Source organism: Oryctolagus cuniculus, chromosome 8 (genome assembly GCF_964237555.1).
Source record: "Oryctolagus cuniculus chromosome 8, mOryCun1.1, whole genome shotgun sequence".
Classification (NCBI taxonomy): Eukaryota; Metazoa; Chordata; class Mammalia; order Lagomorpha; family Leporidae; genus Oryctolagus; species Oryctolagus cuniculus.
Window position 1 is genome coordinate 64,094,970 of NC_091439.1, and position 21,585 is coordinate 64,116,554.

Consider the following 21,585-nt stretch of genomic DNA (forward strand, 5'->3'; position numbering starts at 1 on the left):
GCACTCTGGCCTCAGAATCAGCCCTAAAGGCATTCGGATCTGGCTGAAAAGCCCATGAGAGTATTTCAGGCATGGAAAGCCAAGACACTCTGGCAAAAGATCTCTGCGAGTGAGATCCCAGTGGAAAGAACAGGTCTTCAAAGAAGGAGGTACCTTTCTCTGAAGGGAGGAGAGAACCTCCACTTTGACTATGACCTTGTCTAAACAAGATAAGAATCGGAGAACTCAGAGGGCTTCCATAGCCTTGGAAACTCATGACTGGAGCATAGGGAGACTACTGATGCCATAGACAGGAGTGTCAATTGGTAAAGTCAACAACAGGAGTCACTGTGCACTTACTCCTCATGTGGGATCTCTGTCCTTAATGTGCTGTGTATTGAGATTTAATGCTATAACGAGTACTCAAACAATATATTTCACTTTGTGTTTTCATGGGGGTGCAAACTGTTGAAATCTTTACTCAGTTAGGAATTTTTAAAATACTCAAGTGGAAACAATTGAAGGTTAGTTTTATTTAGCAAGAAGGGACTTTAGGATTAGAATGGTGGTGACCAAGTTGTTGTCTCTGCAAACATAATAAACTCTCCTTGTACTTCATGGAGTTAATCTTTTTCTCCCCAAAGTGGGGAAACTGCTGGCACTGTAACAAATTAATACAAAATTGTATTTTGCTTATTAAGCAACTGGATTTTTATTTTGATAATTAGAAGAGAAAATAAAGAAAACTTTTAAGTGATTCCTTTTAATATCTGAAAGGAGGAATTTGTAAAAATCAATATAGCAAAGTATTTTGTCTTGTGATAATATTATTCAGTTATTTATGTTTTCCTTAGAAGTCTATTTATATTCTCATTTGCTTAATGTCTCTAAGCTAGTTGATAGGCTTTTGTTTCTAATTTCATGGTGATTTGCATAATATTTTAAGTTTTCAAGGCAAACATCCTTTTGGCTTGAAGGTTTGTATTACATTTAGTAAAATGATTTTAATTCAATATGTACTCAGTTTAGTGAATAGGACAATATTTGGAGAAAGAACATGAGAATTTCCATAGCAAAGAAGGTACATAGTTTTAATGGTACACTGTTAGAAAGAAAATATTTTATTATTATTATTTGGGTGATGAGATTTTTGTTCTGCCTACATCATTCTCTTTTATTTTGACTTAGGAATAATATTAATTTAAATGACAATGAATGGACTTGAGGGAAAATTGTTATAGCATGTTAAGCATCAGTTTGTAAATGACTTTAGGTTTCTGTGCAATCAGAGCTTACCTGAATGATACTTTCTCAGCAAAATTTTGCCCTTTGTATTTGATCATTGGTTATTTCAGTGAGATACTCTAGGTGATTTTGGTGCTGGTTGTATTTATAAACCTATAGGAATCACTCAGAACAGATGGACCTGCTAAGGGGGCAGTCACAGATTACTATGCTATGGGAGTTGTCTTCTTGAGTTCTGAGTTTTAAACTTCCTTTATGTAGCAGGCATAGAGAGAACTTGTTCCCTGGAGATACTTATCAATGCTGAAAGCCAGCATCTCTTACTCTGTGATCATCTCTGAATGGTGGCCTAAAATGATTCTTGGTCTTTTTCCTGGTAAATCACAGCTCAGGGAGCTGCTGTATTTTTCAGGTTTTTCCCTTGTTTTTATCAAATTTCATAATGATAATAGGAAACATTTACTGAGCACTTTTTACATGTATAGCATTGTTCTTTTTTGTAAGAAGTATTAGCATTAAATCCTCACAACAGCCTATCAGTGTTATTATCCCATTATATAGTTGAGGAAACTCAGGTAAGGTACTCAAAGACCCATAGCTTGTAAGTAGGGATGAAGAATTTAAACTGTATGGGATCTTAGGGACTTGGGCAAAGCATAGCCATGCAACCCACACTTCTTTAATATAAGCCCCAAGGAACAAATCCCTTATTTGAGCAAAAATATATTGCAATTAATTTGAGTAAACACTTAAAACAATTTGACAGGCTTTGTTGTCTCTGGCTGGCATTTTGAAAGCATGTGCTGGTCCCCAAAGCACAGATTGAGGCCACCTAACTCTGGGTGCCACTGGGCTTGAAAGCTGAGGGAAGACAAGAAATATTCCTATGTCTGTGGCAGCCTTGTCAGCATCAAAAAACACAAGGTTTTATTTTATGTGCTTAGATATCCTGGATCTCCTTCTTCTTTAGCTTTTTAAAGAGAATTAGCAACTGCATCTGATGACACATAATTCAAAAGCATTTTCAGTTTAATGCTGTAAGCTTTAATGGAGACAGCATGGGATTTGGAATCAAGACTCCAGGATAATGTATTGGCCTCACACATTGGCTGTGGTCTCTCCAACCTGTCCAGGAAATTCACTCTTCTCACACTCTTGATCTGTAAAATGATGAATATTGTGATTGCATGGGAGTCGAGTGAAATCATATATGAAAACAAGTCAATGAAGATTGTAGTAAATCATATGAAGTCATTTCAAAAATGTAAAGCATGTATGAATATTGTCTTTAATAGTTAATTTTTTTGAAAAAAAAAAAAACATTTATTTTAAAGGCAAAGTTACAGAGAGACAGAAGGAGAGACAGAAAGAGCGGGGTCTTCTGTCTGCTGGTTTACTCTCAAAATGGCCACAATAGCTAGTGCAGGGCCAAGCAAAAGCCAGAAGCATGTGGGTGGCAGGAGCCCAAGTACTTGGGCTGTCTTCCGCTGCTTTCCCAGGTGCAGTAGCAAGGAACTGGACTGAAGAAAAGCAGCCAGGACTGGAACAAGCACTCATATGGGATGCTGTTGTTGAGAGAGCAACTTAAGCCCTGTGCCACAGCACCAGCATGCATAGTTATTATTTTTAGTGTTGAAAATCTTTTGTTCATAAAATAGTGATTTCTTCCAAATGATAATGTTTTTCTCTGCCTAGTAGTACAGCAGTCAATTTCAGAGAGGTAGAGCAGAATTAGATTGAAATTGAATAATAGAAATTTATTTACCAATTATTGATTTGAAGATACCTAATACCATTTAGTATTTTCAAATCATATTTGACTTAACCCAATATTATGTGTCTAAGGTCACATACAATTAATTAAACACTATGCATTCTCGACTAAAAGATATTAACTTACTGACTCATAGTACTTTGCTCAATAAGGTATATTTACAAGTAAATAGAAATCTAAAATAAGCAGACCACCATGTTCGTTATGTTGAATAATATTTCTGGCTATTTTTACTAATCCTCTATTGAATATTCATGTTTATATGAGCTTATGTGAATAATTAGTTATTTGTTTGTTATTTGGGCTTTCTCAAAGCATACTATGTATGATGTGTTAGGGAAACTGAGTTTTATGGGAATAAGTTTGAGAATGAGACACGGTTAATCATCCTCTTAAGATATTCACAAGACATGTAGCTGATTCAAATCCCTAAGCAAACGTGCCATAAATAGATTCATTTAATCACATTTAACATAGAGATATTGAAGATACATATTTTTGGCCAGCGCCGCTGCTCACTTGGCTAATCCTCCGCCTGAGGCGCCGGCACCCCGGATTCTAGCCCTGGTTGGGGCGCCGGATTCTGTCCCGGTTGCCCCTCTTCTAGTCCAGCTCTCTGCTCTGGCCCGGGAGTGCAGTGGAGGATGGCCCAAGTCCTTGGGCCCTGCACCCGCATGGGAGACCAGGGGAAGCACCTGGCTCCTGGCTTCGGATCAGCACAGTGCGCCGGCCGCAGCGGCCGTTGGAGGATGAACCAACGGAAAAAGAAGACCTTTCTCTCTCTCTCTCTCTCTCTCTCTCTCACTGTCCACTCTGCCTGTGAAAAAAAAAAATTAAAAAAAAAAGATACATATTTTTCTTCCCCCAGATTTTTTTTTTAGTAAAATATTGATAAATTCAGAAATAATCCAGAACTGTGTTTTGGAAATGCTGCTGTACAGATAAAATTTAATGTTCTTGAAATGTCCAGTGTGAATTGTTCCTATTAACCTTGAACTGCGGTCACATATTACTCATAGTGAGAATGCTTATATTTGATGACAATGATTAATAAAAGTCTTGATTAGATAACCATCTCAGGACCATCTTTAATGTCAGTTGACATGGTAAGTTCCTTCCTATTAGTCCAGTTAAATGGTATAAGCCTTTATGTAACACTCAGTTTTGTTTTGTTTTAAGTTAACTGATCTGAAAGGCAAGGGGACAGAGAAGCAGACAAACATCTTCCATCTGATGGTGACTCCCCAAATAGTGACAGCAAGTAGCTCTGGGCCAGGTCAAAGCCATGAAATAGGAGTTCCATCCCATCTCCCCCATGGAAGGAAGGAGCCCAAGCAGTTTGGGCCATCATCCACTGCTTTCCCAGGCAGTTTAGCAGGGGGCTGGATCGGAAATATAGACTAGTCAGAACTTGAACCAGCACTCTTATATGGGATGCCTTGGTCACAAGCTGACACTTTACATTCTGTGCTACAACATTGGCAAGGATCATGCCTTTTAATCCTTTAAACAGCATTTTCTTGCAGTGAATGGTATTGTCCATACTTTACAGGTGAGGAAACTGCTGTCACATTGTATCTTCTCATGGGCACAAAGCAGCTAAAACCAGAAAGTGGGGACAGGCAGTTGTTAGTTCATAACTGTCATCTCTATACTTTGCTGCATCTAGAACTCCAGTTCTTCTTCTGTATATCTGGACATTGTCAACAGCAGGTTGACTCATAGGCTGTTTAGGGAGGAAAGGTAGAAGTGGAACACTTTAAACAAAATCACAGGCGGGTCTGAAGTGGCAAGGAACATTGAGGAAAATATTCACATTTTGGAGCCAAGTCAAGCTAAAGGCTCATAAATGGAAATACTTTGATGGGTTCATTTGGATCAGCCTGTCAGACACCAAATTCAAACAGAAAGTTTATACCTTTTACAAGCTGAATACTGAACCAACTGTTCCTTTTAATATTTTATTATCTGTCAAGACTGTGAGCAATTAAATAAGAAAACAAAAAAGCCAAAAAGATGTTCATGGAGCAAACCGTGCATGCAGGATAAATATTATTGCAGTTAGAGAATTATGTGGTTGAGATGTGAATCATATGTCCATAAATCATTAGACAAATGTCTTTTGAGTGCAGCTGTGTCCATCACTCTGGGTAGAGAACAGTGAACTTAAAAGGAAAGAGCATTGTTCAGGGAATCTGGAGAGCTTTTGTAAACTTTAGGCTTTGCGCTTCCTTGCCTTTGGGTCATTGAGTGAGTCATCTCTTATCTACAGAGGTGAGGGAGCAAGGGTTAAAAGCACAACTCCGCAGTGGCTCAGTGGGTTAATCCTCCTCAATGTGGCACCACCATCCCATATGGGTGCTGGTTCTAGTCCCGGCTGCTCCACTTCCAATCCAGCTCCCTGCTATGGCCTGGGAAAACAGTGGAAGATGGCCCCAGTGCTTGGGCCCCTGCACCCACGTGGGAGACTGGAAAGAAGCGCCTGGCTCCTGGCTTCGGATTGGCATAGCTCCGACAGTTGCAGCCATTTGGGGAGTGAACTAGCGGATGGAAGACCTTTCTGCCTCTCCTTCTCACTGTCTGTAACTGTACCTCTCAAATAAAATTAAAAAAAAAAAAAAAAAAAAGCACAATTCCAAGAGTCAGCTTGTGACACTGAGTGTTAAGCTGCCGGGTTTAGCAAGCACCTGACGGTGGCATCCCTTATGAGCACTGGTTCAGTTTCTGGCTGCTCTGCTTCGGATCCAGCTCCCTTCTGATGCACCTGGGAAAGCCACCCATGTGAGAGACCTGGTTGGAGTTCCAGGCTCCTGGCTTCAGCCTGGCCCAACCCAACCTTTGCAGCCTTATGGGGAATGAACCAGTAGATGAAAGCTTCTCTCCCTGTCATTCTCTCACTCCCCCCACCATCTCTCCCTCCCACCTTCCCCCCTTCTCCTTTTCTGTGTCACTCTTCTTTTCAAATAAATAAGTAAATATTTAAAACAAACAGACACTAAATTCACAATTCCAGAGGCCTGGTTTGAGCCCTGACTTCCCCTACTTACTGGCTTTGTGAACTTTGTGAAATTATTCTCACTTCTTTATGCCTGCTTTCTCAGATATGAATAATTGGATCATAGTACCTACATCAAGGGGTTGTTGTGAAGAGTCAGTGACTTAACACATTATCAGGTGTTTGGCACTGTGTTTGATATGTGGTCCTGTGTGGTAGATATTTTTATGTTTATATTATTGTCATTGTCAGTATTAGTACTTTATTTGAAACTCAGTTTCTTCAACTAGAAAATTAGGGGGTTGAAATGATTATCTCTGAAACGAACTTCAGAGTTACACACAGTTTTTTAATTTATATAAAGGGAACAAATTTCATATATTACACATAGTTTTAAAAACAGTTTTTTAAAGCATAAAACTCATCCAATAGTTTGTAAAGAGTGTGCTTTGTGTTTTAAAGACAAAAGAGATGAACACAAAACAAAAAATAAAAATACATTTTGGTGATCAAAGGACATTCAGTAGAGTATTTGGCACCCAAGGATGCAGAGAATATAGAAGAAAAGCAGGCTTTGGGACTTTCAGAAGCTGTAATATTCCATAGGGATGATTAGGAGATTACATGACCAAGGAGGTAATAAAGGCATTTGTTAATCATAAGGAATACTTATGATCTATTTACTATGCTAATGATTTTCCAAGCATTACAAATACTAACATGTTTAATCTTCAGTTTATAGGTCAGATAGCTGCCACATACAGGAGTTACAGAACTTGATCAAGATGATATAATTTACCTAAGCATTCTGACTTCCAGAGTTGTGCGTCTGGTCCCTGTGCTTCCCTATCTCTGAAAGGCTTGAAGAAAAGCACAACATTTCCTGCAGTACTTGGGGTACCGAGTAATTGGGTGAGAGCAGCCTGTAGGGCTTGGGGTAACAGAAATCAAAGTTAGGGGTTGGAGAACTAGTGTGGCCATTATTGTAATAATGCAGACAAAAATGGGAGGGACTACACTAAATGGTTACCATGGTGATGTTGAGGCAGGCCTGGTGGAGTGGATCTTTGATTGCTTGCATCACAGACTGTTAAAGATCTATGAAGCTGGGCTGGCGCCATGGCTCACTTGGCTAATCCTCCGCCTTCAGTGCCGGAATCCCACATGGGCACCAGGTTCTAGTCCCGGTTGCTTCTCTTCCAGTCAAGCTCTCTGCTGTGGCCCAGGAAGGAAGTGGAGGATGGCCCAAGTGCTTGGATGCCTTCTGCATGGGAGACCAGGAAGAGGCACCTGGCTTCTGGCTTCGGATTGGCTTAGCTCTGGCCATAGCGGCCATTTGAGGGGTGAACCAGCGGAAGGAAGGAAGACCTTCCTCTCTGTCTCTTCCTCTCACTGTCTGTAACTCTACCTGTCAAATAAATAAAAAAAGATCTATGAAGCTAAGGGCTTTCTCCCAGAAGTTTTTGGAGCACACAAAATTGTGAAGAAATATTCATGAATTATTTGATGCTTTTATCCAGCTTGAGAAATACAATAATTTCTTTGTTAGAACAATTTTATATTTACATAAAAGTCTACATTTTATTCTGTTTTTCATTCAATGTTTTATTTAATCATATTTTAAAATATTTCATTTTCTTTAGTCAATGACTTTTACAAAATATAAACTTGGCAGCTTCCTGATGACCTGCTCAACTGTGTCCCAAGTACACAGGTGCATGTAAGTCCGTGATTGCAGTGACATGGTCTGCAGTTTGCTTTTGTTTTGCTTGAATCCAATTGTAGTGGAAGATCTTGTGGCAAGCAGCCTTTACATTATCCCATATCATTATAAACACTTTTATCTGGATGCTATCTTGGATGGAAAAAGGTTATTTACATTACAAAGAAGAAATAAATTCTATTTCTAAAACGCACCCTAAGTGGCTTCTGGTGGAGAATCAGATCCAAGATTCTCTCTTTGCTCCTAGAACACGCTCTTCGGTCACTTGAGGATGGAAACCTTCTGGGTAATTAGAGTCCAGGGGTAAGGGAGTTCAGAAGAGATTGGATGACTGATTATTGTTTGCTTTGTTTATCACTGGGTGTGAGAGTTATAATTGGGTCCCCTTTGGCTGTATGGGGAATCAGTCTTGCCAGTGCCTGTGGGAAATTGCTCTAGTAAAATTCACATGCTAAATAGTATTTTGCTTTTTTACCACGTTGTAACTTGGCATTTTCATAGACTGAGCTCATAGTTGTCTTCCTCAAAACATTATAAAAACCATTTGTCTTCTTTATTTCTCCTTATTTTTAATTTGACCTAAATTTTAACTGTGTTTTGGATGGTTAAAGTTAGGAACATGGAAATTATTTCTTTGTAGTGGTAATTATAAGCGTGCAGATTCCTAAAAATCATGATGTTATTGACCAGTTAATTTTGAAGAAAGAGTAATACCAGAAAAACAACTTTAGGGATTTCTTCCTTTTCTAAAACTTCAAGCTTGTAAAGCAAAGTTGCTTTTAGTTGGTTTTCTTATATTTATAAATACTGAGTAGAATATGAGATTTTTCTTCTTCTAGTTTTAGTGAGTGAATACATTCTGTGTATCATTTAACAACAACAAAAAAATTAGGCTTGCAACTTAGGACATTAGAAAACTGAAGAATATATTTTTAACTTTTTAAATTTCTTTTCATTTTATGTGAAAGCAGAGAGTTAGAGAGACATAGAGACAGAGGACAGTCTTCCACCTCCTGGTTCACTGTGCTGAAGCCAGAGGCCAGAGTTTAGCGTGGGCATCCTCCCTCGGTAGCAGGGACCCAGTACTGTAGCCCTCATGTGCTGCTCCGAGGGTGCACAGCAGCAGGAAGTTGGATGAGAAGCTCAGAAGCCAGGAGTCAGGCCAGGCACTGTGACAGGGATGTGGGTATTCCAGCCCAAGACTTAACCATGGCATTGGACGATTGAAAAATATTTTAAGCTTCATCATGAATAACTAAATTTGATATTTGGAAAATGTCAGTCTTGCAGTGATGTGAAAGTCCAGAAGATAATTTGAAATTATTATAAACATTTATTTTTTATAATAAGCAGGGAAGAAGATATCTGCCTGAAGGTGAAATTATTGTATAACTAAGACATCTCTTTTAAACATTAAGTCGTTTAGAATTCTGTTTAATGATAGCATTGAAATTGTATTATGCCTTTCCCTTTCTTTACAGCAGGGTACACTGCTAGTAATGTGGAATAGGAGTCATGTCTGTAGTATAGACTATGTACCGTCCCAGCACCAGTGATAGACCCGATATCCCTGAGGACTGCTGTGAAATATACAAGAGGAATTGTGGACATGTATTTGCAGTCAGGCCAGGCCACCATCTCTTCCTATTTAATGTGCTGAGAACTCCTTTCATAGGGAGTAAGGACATCGATCTTGTGGTGAGGATACATAGGCTTTCTCTAGATATAGGATTGCACTGTGGTTGGTGAGGATGATGGGAACCAGAGCTCTAAGTGGAACATTATTGTGCTTCCAGGGACTTAAAAAGTAAAGTACAACTCAATTGCTGGAGCAGCACGCGCTATTACACTATCTTATTTTGTATGTTGTGTTATTACTTTTCTGTGAACATGGCATTTGTGTTACATTTGGATTAACCTGTCAGTAGTTCTAAATTCTAATCATGATGATTTCTTGAGTGGAAATTTTCAGCCAAAAATGATTTTAAAAGATGTGGTAATAAAAAACTACTATATTTCTATTCTGTCAGTTCTACATTCTGTGTATGCAATTTTAATAAAAGCACTCACAGTGCTGACTAAATGACTCACCATCATGCCTAACTGAGTGTCTTTAACCTGTATTGTAAAAAACTGAAGCTTTTTAGATATTTTAAGGAACTGTAACCTCAAGTCATATATCATGAGAATTATTTTACTCTGTTTGTCATTCTATGTGTGTTAGGAATGAGTTAGATACTCGAGTTTTTAGCTGTTCTTGACAGCTGTGTTTCATAGTGCATTTTTCATTTGTGGCTGCTAGGAGATTAGGATTCAGTCTGGCTGGTCGCTGATAGCTTGTTGAGCAGGTACTGAGAGAGGGGGAAAGGAGGCCCTTCTAACCTGTGTCTGACACTTAAAAGTGCGGAGAAAATGTTACTGTGTTAACTCTCATCACAAATTTCACAATCATAATTGTTCTCTTATTAAACTGTATATCAAGAGCGTGTTTGCAACTTAGAAAATTGTGTTTCGGTGTTTTTTTAATAGGAAATATTTGAGCTGCTTTCAGAAATTCATGAGACTAGCATTTGAGGAGCTTGAAAACACTGAAGCACTGTTGTACTGAAGTAAATTTTTATTGTTATTCAGTTTAATTTTATGTCACAAGTTATAGATTCATCTGTGATCCTACATTCACATATGAGAGAAATATTTAGGATTTCAAGATTTATACAATGGCTTTTGTTCCTTTCCTTTTTCATTTTTCTGTTGCACGTGTTTGACCATAGTCGTCGTTTTTTTTTTTTTTTTTTTTTTTTTTTTTTAAGATTGGATTGATTTATTTGAAAATCAGACTTACAGAGAGAGAGAGAACAAGTGAGCGTGAGAGAGGTCTTCTATCTGTCAGTCCCCAAATGGCTACAAGGATGAGGGCTGGCCCAGACCGAAGCCAGCAGCCAGGAACCTCTTCCAGGAGCCTCTTCCAGTCTCCCACGAAAGCACTTGAGCCATCTTATACTGTTTTTCCAGGCACATTTGCAGGGAGCTGGATTGGAAGTGGAGCCACTGGGACTCAAACTGACACCCATATGGGATGCTGGCTTCACAGGCAGCGGCTTTACCCACCACGCCACAATGCCAGCCCCTATACCATCTCTCTTACCCTATCTCTTGGCATCCATGATCTCTTTTCCTTTAATGCGCACTTTAAGAGATGTATATTAAATTGAGTTTTTTGTTTCTAAGTTGTTTTGACTGTTCCTTGCCATTTCTATAATTACATACTTTTAGATTTGAACAAAGCCATTTTTTTGAATTCTAATGCCACAGAAATTTTACTGATTGTGAGTAGGGAGGGAAAAACAATCTGTTCATTCTAACCACGTTGGTGTGAAAATCTATCAAATGAATCTTGCTGGGCTAGACATTCCATGGAACTGGATTTTTAATCTTTCTACTTAATTATTCTGATATTTATTGAGTATTGATTGGTTGACTCATTGGTGGGAGTGAGATTGGGGAGGGTTATGATTAATTGACTTACTGGTTAGAGTGAGACTCAGGGTTCCCTCTAAATCTGCAATTGATATGACCATTCTAGAAATCTGTTTTCTAAGTTATTTGAAAATTTCTTTTATGTACCAACCATGCCCTATAATTGGTGGAAAATATCTGTTAAGAGGGGCTCTTTTTTTTTATTATTATTATTTTTTGACAGGCAGAGTTAGACAGTGAGAGAGAGAAACAGAGAGAAAGGTCTTCTTCCATTGGTTCACCCCTCAAATGGCCACTATGGCCGGCGCACTGCACTGTTCTGAAGCCAGGAGCCAGGTGCTTCCTCCTGGTCTCCCATGCAGGTGCAGGGCCCAAGGACTTGGGCCATCCTCCACTGTCTTCCAGGGCCACAGCAGAGAGCTGGACTGGAAGAGGAGCAACCAGGACAGAATCTGGTGCCCAGATCTGGACTAGAACCCTGGAGTGCCAGTGCCGCAGGCAAAAGATTAGCCTAATGAGCCGAGGCACCGGCCAAGAGGGGCTCTTTTTTGAGGAAGGGAGTGTAATCTGTTGCAGCTTTATTATGAAATGGCCTATTTTTCCAGGCGATGAATTAAATGCAAGTTTGATTTTAAATCAGAATCGACAAGTTCATTTTAAGGATACATGGAAGAAAGGAAAATTAAGTTGGAAAGGATATTATTGTTATTTGTGAAAGCACTCTGGTTTTAAATGAATGTGTACAGATTATGACTAGGGGAGTGTGCAGTTGAGCTGCTGATCATCTGGAGCTCCTGCACGCTTCTGTATTAGTCAGGTGTTTGAGTAGTTCTTAGGAATGGGAAGCAGAGGCAATGGATGAGAGCAGGCCTGGCTGTCAGAATGAGGCAAACAGGGCAAGCATTACCGAAACATGGGCAGGCCCTGAGGGCCTGATTTTTTGCTGCACCCTGCTGTAAAGCCCACTGGGAGTAGGGAGTACAGAGCCAGGCCAGGGGGAATTAAGTGCAGATCTAGGGATTTAGCTCCTTGGCTCTCTGGAGGGTGATTCCCAGGCAAAATATTTAGATCTTCGCTTCACTGTGGTACCCAGCTTTGTTATTTTTTAAATGTTCACCATTTATAGGCAAAAGCAGTAGTCTGGCAATCCTTAAATTGCAACTCAAGGCTTGCATTATTTGATATCATTTTGGATACAGACTTGCCATTTTATCAACACTCTTTCATAGAAGAGAAAGTGTACTAAAAAAAGAAAAGAAAAACATTCTGATGTCTCTACGTGTTAGAACCACAGAGCATAGGGGTGGTGGTTGGGCTTAGAAACTGTGGATATCTACAGTTGAATGATGAATGTGAAAGAGTTCTATTTGGGCAGAGATGGATTTTTTTTTTTTTTTGGTACAGATTTACAGATTAAGAGTTGAGGACTAAGAAGGCAAGTATTACTGTTTTTCAGGACTATTTTCAATATGGAAGTTTCTGAAGTTTGTATTTACTTTAAAATACATAATCAAATTGCTGTACTTCAATAAAGCAGAAGTCATTGGTTATATTTTGCATCTTCTTTGGGTGTTGAATTGACAATTCTGATTGGTTAAGTGTGCCTTGAGTCAAATAAAATTTTAGAGTCCCTGGGTAGTCTTCATTTCTGTAGGTTAATTATTATGTTTTAAGGGACTTGCTCACCTAGGAAATAAATTCAACTCATCTTAATTATCTGTCCCTCTTTGTTGATTTTAATCTCCTCTTGGGATGTATTTCTCTAGAAAAAAGAAAAATAATGTTTGTGCCCCACAAATAAATAAATAAATAAATAAATAGACTCTGCTTAAATTTATCCTGGTGAGAAGACTGTTCGCATTTCTCTAAGTTTGTTGCTCTGGAAATTACTCTAAATATCATTTGCTAGAGATGTAGCTGTAATCACTTCATGTAGTCCTGAGAGCCAATATACTTGGGATCTTTCATGTTGTCACTGAATGTATGTGTATATTTCAAATAAAATATCACTATGGAGGAAACCCTTATAGATCCATAACTTTTCTATTACATATTTAAATTTTTAAAAAGTATTTATTTTGAGTTTAATATTTTAATTGTTAATTAAAATTGTTAGTTCTCTCTGAATATTCAATAGGATATATTTCAAAACCAGAAAATATAATTTTACTTTTATCATGAAAGTATATGAAATGATTTGCGATGTTCATGGCCTTCATGTGAATCACTGGATTTGTGTGCATAACTTTTATCAAGAACAAAAAGCTAGGTTTTATTTAAAGTTTTCAGTAGTACTAAAATATTTTGAATCTCTTTTAAGATAAAAATATTGTCAAATAATCTTGCATGTTATCATTATTACATAAATCATAATGTAATCCATTTTCAATTGTAATGAAATGAGCTTACCAAATACCAAAAATTAGCTTTGAGATAGAACTTCCCAAGGTGGCATGTGCATGTGGTTGTGGACTGATACTTATTTCTCTGTCCTTGGATACAGGGATGGGTGGTGGCAGGAGTATAAAAATGTTGTGCATGGAAGTGTAAGGAGTAGCTATGTATCAGTAAGCATATGTAAGTGAAACTTACTTTGAAATTTCATTAATAAGCTCTGAGAGTTCTTTTCAGGTACTCATTTTCTCTATTAGTCCCTATAGTTGGAACAATAATTCTTTTCATTAGTATCTGATCTTTATTAAAGAATTGCTATAGGACATTTCAGGTTTAGGTTCAAAAGATACTGTGTATCTAGTTAACCAGAGGAGAAAAGATGATGACTTATTTCAATGAAAAAATAATTTGAGTATTAATGGGCAGTCCCCTTTGATTTAGCACTTTTGGGAACCACATAAAATAATATTGTACTATATTTGCATGTGAACATTCAGAAAAAACAGATGAAGTCTTGAGTTTGCTAGTGAAATGAGCAGGACACATACTGTGTCTAATAATTGAATACATTTTAGGCTTTAGACCTGTGTGGTAATATTTAAAGGAGATGAGTAAGAAGATTCCAGCCTAGGACGGAAGAGGTTATCATAACAGTAGGTGGAAACACCACTGATTTAATATATTATATTTATAGAGCTAAGGGGAATTTTTTTAAGTCTGTGTGGGGTGGGATGTTTCTGTTTACACCATTAATGTTTACAACACTTAAGATGAGTACACATATTTTAACTTGACAGGCATCAGTGTGTAATGAAAACTGCAGACTTTCAGACACGCAAGTAATGAGTGTCTGCAGGGTAGCTTAAGTAGGACCCTCGGAAGAATGTGGCTGCAGGCCTTCTTAGAGGCTGGCTGTGCTTTTCCGTGTTAGCTCTCTCCAGATATCATGTTTTGTGCACCCTTGCACACTGACATTCTGTGCATGGATAAAGATGGAGCCCATGCTTACAGAATTTTTTTAAATCAATAGAATATAATTACTTAATGTTATAACCCAGATAAATTTAGTGAAAAGTCCTTAGTACTTCCTTTTACATATCCTTTCGCTTTTTTGTTCAACAGTTGAATCAGATTTTACATATTTTGGTGACTGATGGTAGAACTGTTTAATTTTTTTTTTTTTGTATTTTAACTGGCATGTCATATTTTGGAATAGGCACATTTTACTTTTCAAAATTTAAAAATAGAACTCCATCTTCTAGAATCATTAGAAAATTACATTGCAAAAATTATATACATCAAATAAGAAAAAATATAGGCAACTAGATCAGATTATCCAGAAACCCAGATATAACCTTAGGGTAGATAAAGATATACCTTTTTTTCTCATTGCTTATATTTTATCTGAATTATTTTTTTAGTTTTGCAGCTTAATTCGCTGGCAACTATCCTCAACAAAAGTAATAATTACCCTATATGGTAAGCTCTTCAGGGTCTGAATCTGCTAATGTTTGTTCCAACTGCTCACTTTTCTCTTGCGCTTCTCACTGCCTAGTGTGGGGTACAGTGCATAGTTGGTGCTTTATAGTTGCTCAGTGATTGATTGAATAGCTGCTATGGTTTGATCAAAATAGAAGTTTATAACATCTACAAATGTCTATGAGAGGATTGAAGGAGTGCCGGTCTAAGAAGGTCTGGCTAGAATGTGTTTTAATTTGTGTCTGACATGTGATATCCCTGAGCTATTTTCTTAACATGTGCTGACATAAGTATCTCTGACAACCCTGTGCAGACAGTAGCCACATGAAATATGGGACAAGAGCTGTTCCTGTACATGTTCAGAGTAAAGACAGAGATGAAATAAACCTGTCTGGACTTGCAAGGAAATTGCATCTGCTGTGCTTGATTGACTGGCATGGAGCCTGTTGGTGGGGCAATGAAAGTGCCTGGTGTTTTATGTGGCCTTTACTTAAGGTATAGACCAGTGGATCTCAGTCTGGTCTTCATAGTAGTAGACCTGGAGTTCTTTAAAAACAAGCCTGCACTTGGGCCCTATGCTGATCCAGGTATATAAGAATCTCTACAGGTAGAGCAGGGGCTTTTTTTTTTTTAAGCAGTTGCAAGGTCCACCACTTTTGACACACTCTGAGGTTTTGTAGGTATCAAATCAAAGATGGGAGAGAAGAAATCACAAGGAATATAATTTCTACCCACTTTGTTGTCATTTACTAGAAGGATGCACAGTCTAAGACACCACTGACCTGTGAAAGGAGGATAGATGTGCAGTTCTTTTTTTTTTTTTTTTTTTTTTTTTTTTTTTTTTTTTTTGACAGGCAGAGTGGACAGTGAGAGAGAGAGAGACGGAGAGAAAGGTCTTCCTTTTGCCGTTGGTTCACCCTCCAATGGCCGCCGTGGCCGGCGTGCTGAGGCCGGCAAGATGTGCAGTTCTAAATCATCTTGTAGCCTTATTTATTTATTTTTTAAAGATTCATTTATTTATTTGAAAGTTGAAGTTACAGAGAGGAGAGGCAGAGAGAGAGAGAGAAATCTTCCATCCTCTGGTTCACTCCCCAGATGGCTGCAACAGCCCGAGCTGGGCAGATCCAAAGCCAGGAGCCAGGAGCTTCTTCCAGGTCTCCCATGTGGGTGCAGGGGCCCAGGTACTTGGGCCATCTTCCACTGCTTTCCCAGGCCACAGCAGAGAGCTGGATTGGAAGTGGAGCAGCTAGGACTCGAACCGGTGCCCATATGGGATGCTGTCACTGCAAGTGGGGCTTTACCCACTATACCACACTGCCAGCCCTGCCATATTTTAAAAAGTAACAATAGAGGCTGATGTTGTAGCGTATTGGGTTAAACCGCTGTGGTGACATCCATATGGGCATAAATTCAAGCCAAAGTTGCTCCACTTGTGATGCAGCTCCCAACTAATAGGCTGGTAAAGTAGCAGAAGATGGCCCAAGTTCTTGGGCCCTTGCCCTCTTGTGGGAGATCTGCAAGAAGCCCTGGGCTTCTGGCTTCAGCCTGGCACAGCCCATCCGTTGCAGCCCTTTGGAGAGTGAATCTGCGATGGAGATCTCTTGACTCTCCTTATCTCTTCTTGTAACTCTACCTTTCAAATAAATAAAAAATTAAAAAAAAAAACTAAAAATAAATCAGTGGTATTAATCTTACTAATAGATTTATTTATTTAAATATTTATTTATTTATTTGAAAGTCAGAGTTACAAAGAGAGAGAAAGACAGGCAGCGAGAGAGGTCTTCCTCTGCTGGCTCACTCCCCAACCGTCAGAGCTGTGCTGATTCGAAGCCAGGAAACAGGAGCTTCTTCCACGCCTCCCACATGGGTGCAGAGGCCCAAGGACTTGGACCATCTTCTACTGCTTTCCCAGGCCTTTGTAGAGAGCTGGATCAGAATCTGAGCAGCTGGGACTAGAACCAGTGTCCATTTGGGATCCCGGCACAGCAGGCGGTGGCTTTACCCACTGTGCCACAGTGCTGGCCCCAATCTTACTAACAGACTTATATCATCAACGTATATCCTAAATCTTATTTCAGCATTGAATAAATATAAAAATATTTATGAGGTGTTTCACTTTTATTTTCCTCCCTGCATCAGATGTTTTGAATCAAGGACTTAACTATAGATTTGTAGAACATTTTGGTTTGGACCAGATGCTTTTCAAGTGCTTAGGGGCTGTATGTAACGATCAATACCATGTTGGCCAGTGTGGATCTCAAGGGTACAGTGCTGTAATCGGAATCAGGAGACCTGTGAGTGTTGCTTTTACCACTGACTGATGCTTCAGGTTAGACAGTTTATTCATCCTCTGTCTGGACTTCACTTTCCTCTTATTTAGTATGAGAGGTCAATCCTAGAAAGGGAGATCTCTGGGTTTGTTCCTAGGAGCCCCATGATTTTTTGAACAGCTGTCAGAGGGGAGAAGAAATGCGAAGAAACTGCCCTAAGTTCTTTTCTCCTGTGGGTATACTTGAATTTCCAAGTGTCATTTTGTTCAAGAGGAAAAATTTCTTTTAGGCAAAACAAAGGTTTAAAAGCCCACTTAGTCTAAGTATTCTTTGGAATCTGCGATCTGTGATGCTCTCTTCTCAGCACTTGTTAGACTACTCCAGGAAGAGTTCAGGCAGCCGGTAATCCTATTCCTCCTGCTAGGGATGGTGTTACCATGACAGTGTCTCATGGATGTTTTCGATAAAATAGCGGGGATCCCTTCAGGAGTGGCTAGAGTGGCTCAGAGTTCAGAAATAGAAATCACAGCTCTCGCCTTCCTCCCAAGTGGTTACATCACTTAGGGCTACTGAGCCACATCCTGGCTGTCTAAAATTGTCCTAGCCTGAAACTCAGGAGTAGCCTCTTTGTTCTGGATTGGCCAGGCTAGGCTACTGTGGCTACAAATATATATATGTATTTTTGACTTGGGGAAGTATTTGATTCATATGAATGAATAGTTAACTGACTGTTGTATCAATAATTGTTGTATAGATGGCAATATTGGAGTCATGTGATTTTAGTTTATAGATGAGTATCTATTGTCCACATCACACAGATAAACTTTCTGGGGGAAACAGCAAGTAGAAAAGAAGCAAGGATCATACCCTTAACCACTGGAAATCAGTCTCTGCCAGATTTCCAGTCAGTGATATGAGAAAGTGATCCTATTCAGGATGTCATTTACCTTTAAAGCCTTCTGTGTGTTTCTTCTCAGGAGTTGGTCAAGGTCACACATATGTCAAATTCCAGCTACTTTGCTGTTTTTCTTTAAATTAGGGAAAAGCATTACTTGGAGTTGGAATTGTGAAGTTGAAGAATCTATGTGTTTCTGATTTTAGGATGCTTTTTTTTAAAAAAGATTGAATTTATTTGAGAGGCAGAGAGAGAGCTCTTCCATCTACTGGTTCACTCATCAAACACCCACAATGGCCAGGACTGAACCATACAACAGTCAAGAGATGGAAACTCAGTCCTGGACTCTCATATGGTTGTGGGAATCCAAATACTTGAGCCTTCCCCACTGCCTCACTGAGTGCATTGGCAGAAAGTTAGAGTCAGAAGCTGGAGCTGCGTATTGAGTCGAGGCACTTTGATGTGGGATGTTGGTGTCTTCACCACTGGGCCAAATACTCACCCCTAGGATGCTTCTAAGAGGTTTTATAACACTATGTACTTACAAGCAATTACAAGAAAATTGAAAATTGTTTTGGAAAGAGGCAGCCCAAATATCAATAGCTATTTCTGAATTTTTAGTGGCATACACAAGCAATTTCCACAGTCCTTGCCTGCTCATGTGTCAAAGAAAGCAACTTGCAATATTCAAAGAAAAGCAAAGAAGCGGAAATCCAATTTTATTGTATTAAGAGTAACTACTTTCACAACAAGTTAATGAAAAAAATGTTTCCCAAGCATACTGGGGTCTTTGGTCCAAATAGGTTTTGCTTCGTATTTGGCACAGGTCTGCAATAGGATTCTAGGTGAACAGAGAAAGCAAATAAGTGTGACCTTTGTAGGGCTGGTATTTTATTTTAACGAAGCCAAAAGTGCATAAGTACACAAATATTAGCCTGCTCTTACTCTTATCCCAGGAAGCTTCTCTGGTTGACAGTATTTCTGTGTTCGATTGTTGGCATTCTTGCTTCTCATCTTGGTTCCCTGCAGGCGTTGCCATCTGTTTAACTGGTAGAGGGTCCCCTGTCAACAGTGTCTCTATCGTCCAGTTGGAAACATAGCCCTCTAGTAGGCTGCTGCTGCTGCTTCTCTCTGGCCCCTGTTTATTTGGAACCAGTTTCAGTGTGTTGGAGCAGGTGGCTTTACCTTAGTCAGATGAGCAATTACTGGAAGGTAAAAGTGCTGCAGTGAAGGGTGGAGCATCTGCTCTTGACAGTGATCTTGGCATTGGAGAGAGCCTTGGGGCTTGGCGAAAGTCTAATTCATGAAGGTGAGGCTGTCCCTTGGGGGCAGGGTGCTCTTTCTTTGCCTCTCACCATCTTAAGTGCTTGAACACTTTCAGGCTTAATGCTTTGATCTTTATTAATATTAATAAGACCCCACTGTTACTATCTGTCCAGCAATAAGCCAGACCCCTTCCTTTTCCTGTGATTCTTGGCCTGACAATTTTACAGTCACTTCCACCTTCATTAGTTGCCTAATTCATACCTTTGGAAATTGTAGCTTCTAAACAATCAGCTCCTGCGCATATGTAAGGTTTTGAAGTTTTCTCCAGTCCATTCCCTGTTCAGGTCATGACTCATTACCTATAGCTTGGGGAATTTTGAGGAATTGCCAGGTCAGGTATTTTCTAATCTCAAAACAGACAGAAGCCCCCAGGTTAAAAAAAAAAAAAAAAAAAGTGGCCATTGCAATGTCTCCTTTTCTTAACAAGTATGCTATAGTAGTCAGACAAGGAAGGGTGGGGCTCAAAGAAACAGTCACTTGCAAATATCTCCAGTTTAATGGGCTAGTTTCTTCCTTTTCTCTGTTTAATTCATGGATTTTCTATTATTTTGACTGTCCTTTGGCATTACACATTTGTGTTTTATTTTATTCAATACTTTGACATCTTATGAGGGTACTTCAAAAAGTCCAGGAAAAATGGAATTAAAAGATAAGGTTATTTTGTTGCAGAAGGTTTTTGAAATCCGTTTCTAGAAGGGCTCTTCAGAGTAGTTTATGAAAATGCATACTATGGGAAAAACTGTTTAGCCCTTAGGATGTTTTTCACTAAATAAGCTTATAGTTTAATCCCATTTTCCTGAAACTTTTTAAAGTATACTTGTCAGAAATATTCTACTGTTAGTTGCCCCAAATCATTTTATTGAAAATAAAAATGGTCTTTATAAGTAAGCCCTTCTTTACATTTGTCAGAATTTTAATTATTAAAATGACTTTCTGACTGCTTTTTAATTATTAATAGCTATCTGAAATACTTTCTTGGAAACAATGTAGTTTAGCTGTTAACACCGAGTTTTTGGATTCAGACGCCTGGTTTTAAACCCTGGGAGTCCACAGATGAATCAGTAGGTGATTTTCATGGGCAAGGTGCTTATTATTTTTGAGCCTCAAGTTACTCTCCCACAGTAATATTATGAGGACTAAATAAGTTTATATATAAACATGCATACATATGCCTTATCCATCTTACAGCTTTACTAATGTGTCCAATTTTATTACCCAAACGATAATATGAGGTGTAAAATAAATACTCTGTAAATGCTGGCCGCCACTATTACTGTTTACTTTGGTTATCATAACCATCCTCGGATAGCTATAATCTTCACTTACAAGTGAGGTAACCAAAGGCAAAGGCAGTTCTTTAACCTTCCCAAGGTCATGCAGCAGGGGAACAGGCACCGCCAAGCTTTGCACCCTGCTTCATCCTGCCACCCACCGTGCCTGTCACAACCACTTTTGGCAGCAGAGTTAAATAGATGTGGTTGAATTGTTCAGAAAATCACACTTGCATCCATCCATATAGATTCATTTCCTGTTTTTTCTTTTCTCTTAAGTAGCTACATTTCACAGTGATAGCAAACATATGCTATTGGATTACTCAGATTTCTTAGCATATGTCTATTGTCAGTTTTCTTCTTCGAGAGACTTTAAGGAAGCAAGAAGACATGGTTTATTTCTTGACTTCAATATTTTTCCTCCAAGAAGAGCCCTCCTGTGCGGTGTGTGTGTGTGTGTGTGGGGTGCTCTTCTGCCTATAGTATGATGCATATGGCACATAGCTGTTAAATGGAATAATGTCAATGCTCCTTGCCAGATACTTCTCAAAGGTCTGAGTTTTTGTCCAGTGGAAGAATCTTCGGGTGAAATAGATGATGAGTTTTTCAGTGGCTCATTGGCGTGGGGGTAGTGGTGTAACAGTTAAGATTCTGCTTGCCATGCCTGCGTGCCCTATCAGTGTGCCTGCATAATTGAGTCCTTGCTCTGCTTCCCACTGAGCTTCCTGGCTAATGCCCTCTGGGAGGCAGTGGCTGA

General features: G+C 39.0%; 1 protein-coding gene across 1 annotated transcript in view; it reads left to right on the forward strand.

Moving 5' to 3' along the window:
* The window catches only part of PPP3CA (protein phosphatase 3 catalytic subunit alpha), a gene marked incomplete at its 5' end in the record, with an annotated part of 325,463 nt that overhangs the window by 134,294 nt on the left and 169,584 nt on the right, over positions 1–21,585 (forward strand).